Here is a 12,378-nt window from a genome sequence, read left to right on the forward strand (position 1 = left end):
CAAGGTATCCGAAAAAACAAATTCCGAGATGGAGCCACACATGAAAATCATTATTAACCCTCCGCGATCTGTGGAGGTCAAAATGACCCCACTCTCAATTTTAACGCCAAATAACTATAAGTTGTTGTTGAACGAGGTTAGTGCGCTATCTGGTAGCGCTTTGAAGTATCCTCTGTGCGTAGAGAATAGAGGCGTTACGTTCCACGTACTATTATCTACGTAACAGCTGTTGAGAAAACATTGCGTGCGCGTTGGAGTCATGTTAACCCCTTGCCCCGTAACCATATTCTAACATCTTACTTCGTGATGTGTTCCCAAAAAACTAATCGCAAAACAAAGGACCAGTCGCCACTTTGCCGGCGACCGATGCGCAGCGACCACAGGGTCCTTCTGTGCATGGATTGTGCGGAATCGGAGTACTGAAATATTTTTTTCCGTAATTTATACAATAAAGTATCCATGTACTGCTCAAAAAATTATTGAGAAAACAATATTTAATAAAATGACTAAAGTGTTTCATAATTTTCTGTTCTTACATACTTCAAAATAGACCCTTTTCAGGTCTCAAAATAAATACCTTTTTTAGATCGCTTACTATCAAGCTATTTTTCCTTAAAAATATCACGTTTCAAAAGTATCACCTGCTGCTGCATACAGGGAGTTTGATTCAATGAGCAGTTGTCGAACCACCTCTATACCCACCCAAGATGTTATTTGGGTAAGTTCAAGTCCGATCTTGTCACTGGCTTCGATCCAAAAATGATGGAAGGAATGATAAATGCGATAAAGAAGGTTTACTTGAATCCGTAGACGTTTTATTACAGTAGTGAAAGAATGAGGTAAACGTGTTAACGAAGTGAATTTTGGAATAGATAGAATTAGATTTGAAATTCTAAGTCGAGTAGATGAACGTTCGAATACAAATTTTTTTACTTAATGGAGGATGGGATAGAAGTGTCTTTGATGAAGGGTAGCATAGAAGTGCAGCTGAGACAAAGAGTGCGAGTCCACGAAAGGTGAGGGAATCCAGAATAGTTGCGAATAGAATTAGAGCAGACTAAGGGCGATGAGACTGCATAGAAATAGGAGAGGATGGAGACTGTAAGATTATTATAAGGAATGTGGGAGAGTTAACAGGTAGCGAAAAGATGGGGAAGACGTTTGGCGGAACGCCAAACGTAACACACATATAAAGTTCATAGAAAAATATTGAAAAACGTTAAAGTTGAAATGAATGAATTTTTTAGTGGAAAAAGGTATTTTCACACGTTTGGTCCTTCCAAATTTTGTCGCGCCACCTCATGATTTGATTGTACATCCAACAACGATTAGTCCTCAATTTACAATGTCCAAAGTATATCCCTGAAATTTTATGAGTCGATCGATGCAATACTGTTCGTGTGACAGCTATTTAAAGACGATTGGGGTTACTCCGACAATTTCTGACCATGACGTTTGGTACCGGAAGTATAACCGCGGAGGACTAACAGGAACAAAATTATTCTCAGATTTTTCACGATATCAAGTTAAGTTTCAAGTGTACTTATTCCGAAAATACGTCATTGAAACCCTCGATTGCATAAGAGATAATATTACGCGAGGCAAAACGAATGAGAATGCATCAATTATAAAACCACGTATCGCAGACTAAGACCCCCGCCGCCCTCCGTGAATCCTAGCATAGCCTTTCATCAAACCTCTCGCTCCCTCAAACTAGCTACATCATTTATGGACAGCTTCTTAGAGCTTATTCACTCACGAACGAGGTAAAACGTTATACAGCGGTGTTTCACATGGAATTCCTAGCATAACAGTTCAGAGTCTTCGTTTCAGGCAACGGTAACGGCAAAATATGGAAGTTTGCAAGTCATGATAATTGGCGGTTGTGAATTAATCACAACAATTTTTTTTCCAGATATTATTAGGATGTGAACTATGAATGCAAACCTCTTTATTATCAATAAAAATATTTTGTTGCTTTTTAAAAACCTCCATTATCTTGTGAGGTTGTTCAAATAATATGAGCTTGCAACAAATAGCCATTGGACGTACGTGTAAGTTATGAGTTTCCCATACTAAAGTATCAATTCAACGAGAGGGTAGTATATTTGATGTAATTGTTTTGTATTTAGTACTTGTCGTAATTTATAAAAATCCGGGGCATATATCTTAGTTTTTTTGCTACGTACTCAACGTGGGAATCCCATCGAAAGTATTGGTCGATAACAATTCCAAGATATTTCGCCGAAACAGTGTTTACCAGGACAGTGCAGTTGCATACTTCCTGCCTCTCACAAATTCTCTCATGTATTTCAATCACATCAAATTGCGAAACACTATGGCTGTAACATCGGAAAGCAATGTATTGTGTTTTTTTCATGTTGATTGTCAGATAATTGGCCCGAAACCAGTCCCTAATAACTGGGAACTCACTTTCAACCTTGGCCTTGGCTTCGGCCCAAGATGATCCTTGAAATATAAGTGCCGTGTCATTGACGTAGCTGATAATCTTGTCGGCGATTTGACTTTCAAATATATCATTTATATTGTAACGTTCTTGGACGTTACGGAAATAAATATGGATTCGTGAGTTTGATTATCAAACCAAAATCAAAGGCGTAAATAAATGTCGTGAAAAAGCTTTAATTGCAGGGTACGTGTTTCTGGTTTTAAGTCTGAAACAAGGCTGTTTTTACAATAATGTTGGTTGACGCAGCAACCTGATTCTTTTGAAAGACATAAGAGGTTTATAAACGTCTTTTATCTATGATGACTACTAGATCATTAAAAAGGGGGCAAAACGGGTGATTTCACCCTTTGTAACAATATATAGGAAAAGGCATTGGCCCCAACACTGACCCCTACGGAACCCCATAATTTATTGCCTCTGGCATACTACACTGGTGTTTGATTTCAACGATTTGCGATTTACCAGTCTAATCGTTCCTAATCACTGAGTGAACGATACCACGATAGCCATATTGTTCCAGCTTACTCAGCAGCAACTCATGGTGAAGTGTGTTGAATGCTTTGGCAAGATCAAGAAGTACAAGTACAACAATGGCTGTTTCCCGAATCGAGCATTCCATATATATATACTATCCGTTAGGTTAGCTATGGCTGAACTGGTGCATACACTTTTGCGAAATCCATAGCGCTCTTATATATTCAAGATAACTCGTTACTCTCTTCGCTAGAAATTTTTCGAAGATTTCGATAATACTGGGTAATAACGATGGCGTTATGCAGTTGGCTGCATCGCATTCTTTGCCATCTTTATGAATTGGGACAACCACTGCCACTCTAAAGTGCTTTGGGCAAATGCCCGTACAGAAACATTTAATAATTGTAAATGCTTTTGGAGCGGATATGAAAGCACTGCAGAACTTTAACCCTTTGTACTCGAGGCCTTTTTTGTTTGCGCAAAACAGCAACTCGAGAAGATTTTGGCCAAATTAGGTAAACATTTTACAGGTACTTTGAAAACAATTTATAAACAAACAAGCGTGTACAAATAATGAAATTTCACCAGTTTATTCATTTATATGTCGATAACAACAAACTTTGATAAGTGCCGTAGCAGCGTCGCTCGATTTAAGACTTCAAATCACTAGGGCGCTGCAGCAGCGCCGCTTGAGTTCACACTTGAAATCGGCCGGGCGCCGTATCGGCGCCGCTCGAGTGCAAAGGGTTAATACTCGTATTTTTACCGTGATTCCGTTAATTCCCGGCGCTTTGTTAGTTTTTAATGAATTGATGCATTTACATAATTCTGTAATGTCCACCTCTCTGAGAACCATCAAGTTTACTACCCGCTGTACATTTACAGTTCTATCAATATGCCTCCTGATTTTTGCCGCAAGGTTAGCACCAATATCGCAAAAAATTATTGAATACCGTCGCCATGTCAGACCCGTTGGTTATAACTCTACCGTCTTTAACGACCAGCTTCACTGCCTTGCTCTCACTGTCCGGGTTTATAATTTCATTAACCACTTTCCACGTCTGTTTCGGATCATCATTTGAGTTTCTTATTTGAGCTCTATGTTACGCAATTTTGGACTTTTTTAGCACAGACGCTATATCGAATTTTTTTTTGGATAGAAAAGAAAAACTCAATAAGTTCAAAGAGAAGGGATAATTGGATGACTGGTAGAAGGGGCTGCAATACAATTGTTACACTCGAGAATTACAATAATAATTACGATAATAAACTTTATTAGAATGATAGCGAAAATTAGTTAACAGGTTAAGCTCGGAATGACTTTGTCTATAACTGCTCCTTCACAGAGCTGGAGACGAACTGAAAGAGAATACGAATGCTTTCTCTCTCTGTACTTTGGTACGACGCCTCTCACGTCGTTTACCGGTAGCTCGAGAGTCGAGGTACCGGTATAGTCGGACTCTGCTCGAACCAAGTCAACACTTCCGCCGTTTGAGTAGAGTCAGAGTTCCTTAACCCCGATGTCGTCCCTCAGTTTACAAAAACGATTTTTCGTTAAAGCCTTTGTAAGGATGTCGGCCTTCTGTTCTTCGGTCCGAAGGCATTCGACTCTCAGTTCATCAGCTTGAACTTTCTCTCGCACGAAATGAAACCGCACTTCGATGTGTTTCGTCCTTTTATGAAACTCCGGGTTTCTTGCAAGTCGAATTGCACTTTGGTTGTCTACGTGGATGACCGTTGCCTCTTCACAAGGCTGCTCGATGTCGAATAACAGTCTTCTCAGCCACACCGCTTCCCGCGATGTTATCGACGCTGCCACGTACTCTGCTTCAGTTGTACTGAGCGTGACGAGTTCTTGACGTTGACTTGCCCAAATCACCGGGCCACCAGCCAGCTCAAAAACGTACCCGGTTGTGGATCTTCTCGTTTCCACATCTCCTGCGAAGTCAGCGTCCGAGTATCCTCTCAGAATTAACCCGCCGTCCTCGCCTTGATATTTTATTCCGTAGTTCACCGTCCCGGCGACGTACGAAATGATGCGCTTCACCGCGCGCCAATGTTCCTTGCTGTGTAGATTGAGAAATTTGCTAACCAAATTTACTGCGAACGATATGTCTGGGCGAGACACAATCGACAGGAACATCAGAGACCCCACGGTCTCTCGATACGGAACTTCCTCGCCCTCTTCACCTTCGGATAACGGTAGAAGTTTCGATCCCGCTTCACACGGTACACTTGTCGACTTCGTATCGACCATTTCGAATCTCTCGAGAATTTTTCTCGCGTATGTGCTCTGATGCACAAACACTGTCCTCGTTGATCTGTCTCGTTCGATCTGCATTCCCACGAACAAGCTTGCGTCTCCGATGGTGATTTTGAACGCGTCCTTCAGATGTTTGAGAACGACGTCGATCGCTCCTCTGTTCTTCGCTGCTACCAGGCCGTCGTCGACAAAAAGGGCCAGGTACAGGACGCTTTCTCCCACTCGACCGAAAAAATGCATTTGTCCGCGCTCGTTTCTTTGAATTTAAATTTCCGGAGGAACGAGCTGAATTCCCGATTCCAGCAGCGAGGGGATTGTTTTAATCCATACAGCGACTTATCGAGGAGGCACACTTTGCTCTCTCGCGATCCCTCGTCTACCGGCAGTCCATCGGGCAATTCCATGAAAATCTCTTCGTCGAGTGTTCCGTACAAAAATGCTGTTTGTACGTTAAATTGAGAAAGCTCCAAATCGTTTGCTGCAACCACAGCCAAAAGAACTCGCAGCGAGTCGTATGTCATGACTGGAGCGAACCTCTCGGTAAAGTCCACGCCTTCTCTTTGCATGAACCCTCTTGCTACGAGACGAGCCTTGTATCGACGAATTTTTCCTTTTTCGCCTTTTAAGACCTTGAAAACCCATCTTGAATCGATTGTTTTCATTCCTGGTCGCCTGTTCACCAGCGTCCAGGTTCCGTTTTCCCGGTGTGATTCGAGTTCTGAGTCAACGGCTTTCCGCCATTTTTCCGACTCTCTGCTGCGAAGGGCTTCTCCGTAGGTTACCGGTATTGAACACTCAGCGACGTTTGTTTCGAATCTCGACGGCTTTCGAATGAGATTCCGATCTCTTAATTATCGTTTTTCACCTTTAGCAGCTTCCGGCTGTTCCACTTCTTCCTCAGCTAACTCGAACACCCCGTCATCGTCGTCTTCTTCGTCTTCTTCCGTCGGAGCTGGAACGATTTCTTCGTTCACTTCACGCTCTTCTTTCTTCGGCAAAATCAGCTCACTCGATTTGCCTTCCTCGGATAGAACTGACAGTCCGACGACTTCATGAAATGTCACATCTCGCGACACTATCACCTTTTTATTTTTTTGGGTCGAAGAGTCTGTAATTCGAGAAATTACTCTCGTAACCGACGAGAGTCATTTTCTTCGCGCGCGCATATAGTTTTCTGAGTTGCTGCTTCGGTACGTTGACAAACGCTTCTGAGCTAAATATTCTCAGATGCGTCAGGTCCGGCTTCACACCGATCCATTCTTCGTACGGAGTTTTTCCTTTTGTTACACTCGATGCTCCAGCTCGGTTCATCAAGTACACGGCTGTACTGCACGCTTCCGCCCAAAGATATTTGGGGAGATTTTTCGCCAGTAGCATGGTCCGCGCACTTTCAATCAACGTTCGATTGTCTCTTTCCGATTTACCGTTCTGCTGTGGCGTGTACGAAGCTGTGAACTCGCGTTCAATTCCTCTGGAATCCGTGTAGCTTTCCATTTCCTTGTTTTCAAACTCCGTACCGTTGTCCGACCGAAGAATCCGCATCGGCCTGCCAAATTTGTTTTCGATGAGTTTGTCGAACCTTTTAAACTTTTCAAGAACGTCACTTTTGTGCCTTAGGAAATATATATGACGAAAACTTGTCGCATCGTCTTTATATGTCAACAAAAATCGCGCACCACCGAGAGATGTTTCGGACATCGGTCCGCACACATCCGTGTGTATCACTTGTCCCGGTGTTGTCTGTGCGCGAACTCGCGTTTTCTTGAACAGTTTTCTAAGGGATTTCCCTTCCTGACACGAACCACAAAAACTGTCTGATTTTTCCGAAAACTCGACGCCTTTTACTAGGTTTTCTTTGACTAGGCTTCGCACCACCTGTGCGTTCACATGTCCAAGTCTCTCATGCCAAACTCGAAAACTCGTTTTCACAACGTTGGCTTCACTGCCGCACTTCGCACTTTTGGTTTCAAAAATCATTCGATATATTTTATTCTTGAGCTTCACGCCGTAACCAACCGCGAACCCGTTATTGTCAATACGCACGCCATTTCCTCGAAAAAGCACTCCGAGGCCTTTCTCCGCACAGACGCCGACCGAAAATAAATTTTTCGTCATATCCGGGACGTGTAACACGTTTTCGATACGAGTCGATACCCATCCGTCGTCTACGAACTTCTCGATCTCCACTGTACCGACTCCCGCGACACGACACTCTTTACTGTCTCCGAGAGACACCGTGTTACCTACCGGTAACTCGCGATAGTCACTTAACCAGTCCCGTCGGTAAGTGATGTGACGCGACGCTCCGCTGTCGGTCAACCAGCTATCGCTTTTATCGGCAGCGAGTATTCTTCTCACTACCTCTGACGGAATTTGAAACACAGCACTTTTACCGGTATCTTTCTCATTACCCGCACTCGTGTTCTCAACGACAAAAGCACAATCACTCGAATTGTTCCCGCCACCGTCACTGCCCTTCTTTTTACAGGATGACCCGTAATGGCCAAGTTCTTGACACTTGAAACACCGCACTTTGGGCTTCGCACCCTTTTTCTTATATTTCGTGTCCTGCTTTGAACTCACTTTCCTTTTGTCCTTGTCCTTTTCCTTTTCTTTTGAATTTCTCATCGCTACGAACACACTTTCACTGTTGTCGTTCGCTGACAGACGCGACTCCTCGCTACGCAGCCGTTCCTCCAGATTCTCAAGCGTTTGCATTTCCGGCGGCATATTGTCCCATGCGGTCAGGAAATTCGAATATTTCGGCGTAAGACTTCCCAAAATCTTCGCCATGATCGTCGTATCTGAGACTGTCTCTCCTACGTCTATCACCTGAGCCGCCATGTTATTCACTTTGGCGACGTGCTGAGTGATCGAGTCGTTTGCTTCCATTCTATACTCATACAGTCTCGTCGAGAGCATTAATTTGTTCGACGCCGATCGTTGTTCGTGAATCGACGCCAATTTCCTCCACATTTCACATGCGGTTTCATAAATTAATAATGGTCGCATTTCTTCTGACTCGAGCGTTGACGACAGAAGGAACATGGCACGCGCATTCTCGACGTCCTATGCCTGTTGTGGGACCGGAGCTCGAGCGCCACCTGGTAAACGAAAAGGTCACTAGGCGCTAGTGCGTTTGCCGGCCCACGGCATTCCCGTCGAGCACGCTCAAACCGCACGCACGTGTAGCCTCCTTTATTCTACCTCCAGAGAACCCAGCGAAACATAAAACATGGTGTCAGAAGTATCGAATTAAACAAACACTTCGCGGGATCAAGGGGAAACAACAGTCTCATCGCATAGTAGCCGCGAACTAAGCCCCAGCACGGTTGAAATACACAAAGCAAGATGTGTGATCCTGCCCCCGTAATCCAAGTTAACGCCAGCGCAGCTAACTTTCTGCAACTCCCGAACAACTTCGACTTCTCAAAACCAGAAACGTGGCCCACCTGGAAAAAACGTTTCATGAGATATTTAAACGTAGCAGCCCTGTCGGCGAAACCAGCAGTGGAGAAGATCGACCTCTTGCTGTACGCGATGGGGGAAAAAAGTGAGGAGATCTATATGCAAGTGATGCCAGAGCCCGACGGTAAGAATTTTGAAGACGTGATGCAAGCCTTCACGGACTATTTCGAGCCAAAGAAAAACGTTGTCTTCGAGAGGTCTCGTTTCAACTCTCGATCTCAGCTCGCCGGAGAAACAGTCGACCAATACGTCACAGCGTTGCACGTCATGGCGGAAAAGTGCAATTATGGTCAGCTAAGGGACGAGTTAATTAGAGACCGCATCGTCATGGGGCTAACAGATACGCGAACAAAAGAGCGCTTGCAACTCAAGTCTGACCTAACCCTAGATTCCGCCGTGACTATCGCTCGCCAAACCGAAGATCAGCGTCGGCAAGTAAAATCTCCACCGGCAGCTCCCGAAGTCATCGACATCGATAGAGTGAAAGTCGTCACCGGCGGTGGCCAACCCTCCGCGCCGAAAGGACAAAATACGGATTGTTCGAGATGCGGCCTGAAATTCCACAAAAACAACAAATGTCCGGCGCTAACCTCAAAGTGTCGCAGCTGCGGAAAAATCGGTCATTGGGACAAAGTCTGCCGATCAAAATCGGTGAATCTCGCACAAGCCGCAACAAGCGAGGTTACAGACAAAGAAGAAGAAGAGACCAGCAAGGTCTATTTCCTGGGGAACGTCTCGCAAAGCGGAAGCAACAACGACTTCGACGTGAATGCCTTCATCGTCGATTTTCAGCAGAGCAGAAAATTCCACATAGATACGGGGGCAGACATAACCTGTGTGAAATACTGCGACGTCCCAGTAAGCGAGCTAGGTAAGATAATTCAAAAAAAAATGAATGTGCAGGGTCCCGATGGGAAATATTTAGATGTAGTCGGAGTGCTGCCCGTAACGATAAGAATCAACAGTCATGCTAAACAGGTGCGATGTTGCATAATAAAAAACCTTCGGAAGAACCTTTTCGGAAAAGACGTGATTAAAATCTTTAATCTGGTGCGAATAATGGGCCCGCTCCAGGCTAGTGAAAATTCGTCGGTGCGCATCGAGCAAGAATTTCCGGAAATTTTTAAGGGCCTCGGAAATTTCAAGCAAGAATTTAAAATTCATCTAAAGCGCGATATTATTCCGTTCAGCCAGTCAGTCCCTTGATCAGTACCGATACCGCTGCTTCCTAAGTTAAAGATCGAATTAGCCAAGATGGAAAAAGACGATGTAATAGAGCGCGTAAAAGAGCCGACAAAGTGGTGTAGCCCTATAGTTTGCATTCCGAAAGGCGAAACGGTTCGAGTTTGCGGAGATTACACTCAGGTCAATAAGAACATACTAAGGCCTGTCTTCCCAATTTTAAATGTCGATATTTCTCTGGCACGTATGAGACGGGCTAAATTCTTCAGCAAACTAGACGCTAAATCGGGATTTTACCAGATAAAGTTGGATCGCGAGAGCCAAGAACTAACGACTTTCATTACCCCGTTAGGGAGATACGCGTTTAAAAGACTACCGTTCGGAATAAATTCAGCGCCAGACTTGTTCGCGGAGGTCTTTTCGAGAATTTTTGACGACATGGCAAACGTAATCGTTCACATGGACGATATACTGATCTATGGAGAATCCATGGAGCAGCATGACGCGACCTTGAGAGAGGCTCTGAAACGTATCAGTAAGGAAGGAATAACGCTAAATCAGTCAAAATGTATAATCGGCGTGCAAGAGGTGCAGTTCCTTGGGCACTTAGTCTCAGCTCAGGGCATAAAAATTTTGCCAGAAAGAGTTTCGGCCATACAAAATTTTCCGGAGCCTACAAACAAAACGTCCTTAATGCAATTTTTCGGGATGGTCAATTTTGCCGCAAAGTTCCTTCCGAACAGGTCTACTATCCTTGAACCCCTCAATTTTCTCTTAAAGAAAAATTCAGCGTTCGTGTGGGACTCAGCTCAAAAAAACGCGTTTCGGGAAATAAAAGAACTTTTAGCAGCAGCTCCCATCCTGGCTCTGTACGACTATTCAAAACCTATATGGATTCAAGCAGATGCTTCAAGCTACGGTATCGGTTTTGTTCTTTTGCAGGGGAATAGCGAGGAGCGGCAGATTGTCGCCTACGGTTCGTACACTTTAACACCTACAGAACAACGTTATTCCCAAATTGAGAAAGAGGCTCTAGCCTTGACGTACGCAGCCGAAAAATTCGCGGATTATATAGTAGGAATCACGATAACCCTCGAAACGGATCACAAGCCCCTCCTTCAAATTCTTCAAACAACGCCTCTGGACGATTTAACGCCGCGTTTACAACGTTTCCGTCTTCGCCTTATGCGTTACAGCTATACCGTAAAATACACCCCCGGAAAATCCTTGTTACTGGCCGATGCTCTATCTCGCAACCCAGAAAAAAGAAACGCGAATACCAATATAATCGAACAGGACACTTCTGATTTTGTATTGGCCACTATCAAGAGCCTTCCAGCCTCAAATGACATGTTGCATAAAGTCCGCGACGAACAAGGAAAAGACGCAATTTGTCAATTACTAAAAAAGTTTTCCGCAACCAAATGGCCGTCGAAAAATCAGATCCCGACCGAGTTGAAAGAGTACGCGCCACTCAAACACCACTTCTCGATCGGCGACGATCTCTTACTGTACAACAGCCGTTTGGTAGTTCCGCGCAGGCTCCAAAAAGAATTATTACTTCGCCTACACGAGGGCCATTTAGGTATCACGAGGTGCAGAGACAGAGCAAAACAAGCCATTTGATGGCTGAGTCTATCGACGCAAATAAAAAACCTAATACTCAACTGCCCAAATTGTGTAGAGCATCGAGTTAACCCGAGCCAACCCGTCATACAGGAAGTTTTCCCGGCCAGACCGTGGCAGAAAATCGGCATAGATCTCTTTAAACTAGACCATTGGTACGTTATTATTACCGACTACTACTCGCGGTACTTCGAGTTTTTCCGTCTCGGATCGTTAAGTTCGAAAGCGATCATAGAGGTTTGTAAGGAAGCGTTTTCAAGGTATGGTTTGCCGGATATCGTTCGTTCGGACAACGGTTCACAGTTCACGTCCGAATTTAAGCTGTTCGCCGACCAATACGGTTTTCTATCGGTGACAAGCTCACCTCACTTCCCGCAAAGCAACGGAGCGGTAGAAGCAGCAGTAAAAACAGCAAAAAACTTAATAAAAAAGTCCAAGGACGACGATATCCACCTAGCCCTGCTTGCATATAGAAGCACACCCCTGGAAAACGGTTTCAGCCCCGCAGAATTATTTTTGTCAAGACGGATTAAATCGAGCATTCCAATGCTGCCAAGCAGGTTTCTACCAGCTGTCAGTGCTACAAAAAAGCTCAAATGCGACGAGGCAGCTCGAAAAATGCGGCAAGCTCGTAATTTTAACTCTAGACACCACGCCGTTGAATTATCTCCACTCAAAGCAGGAGACCCAGTTTGGATTATCGATCTCAGGACGTATGGAAAAATACAAAGCCCTTCAAGTGAGCCTAGATCCTATTGGGTACTAACAAGCATCGGAATGATCCGACGTAACCGTTTTCACCTCGTACCGGCACCATATAAAAAATTTGATCCGAGTTCAAGTAACTACAGTCCTGGGGTAGTCGACGATCCAAGCTCCGGTCCATCTTTAGTCA

At 44.3% G+C, this 12,378-nt stretch overlaps 1 protein-coding gene across 6 annotated transcripts in view; it reads left to right on the plus strand.

Annotated features, from left to right (window-relative positions):
* Positions 1-12,378, plus strand: part of LOC124303013 (sialin) — a 112,387-nt gene that overhangs the window by 85,664 nt on the left and 14,345 nt on the right. The gene's annotated exons all lie outside the window — the stretch shown is intronic.

Source organism: Neodiprion virginianus, chromosome 1 (assembly GCF_021901495.1).
Source record: "Neodiprion virginianus isolate iyNeoVirg1 chromosome 1, iyNeoVirg1.1, whole genome shotgun sequence".
NCBI classification, from domain to species: Eukaryota; Metazoa; Arthropoda; class Insecta; order Hymenoptera; family Diprionidae; genus Neodiprion; species Neodiprion virginianus.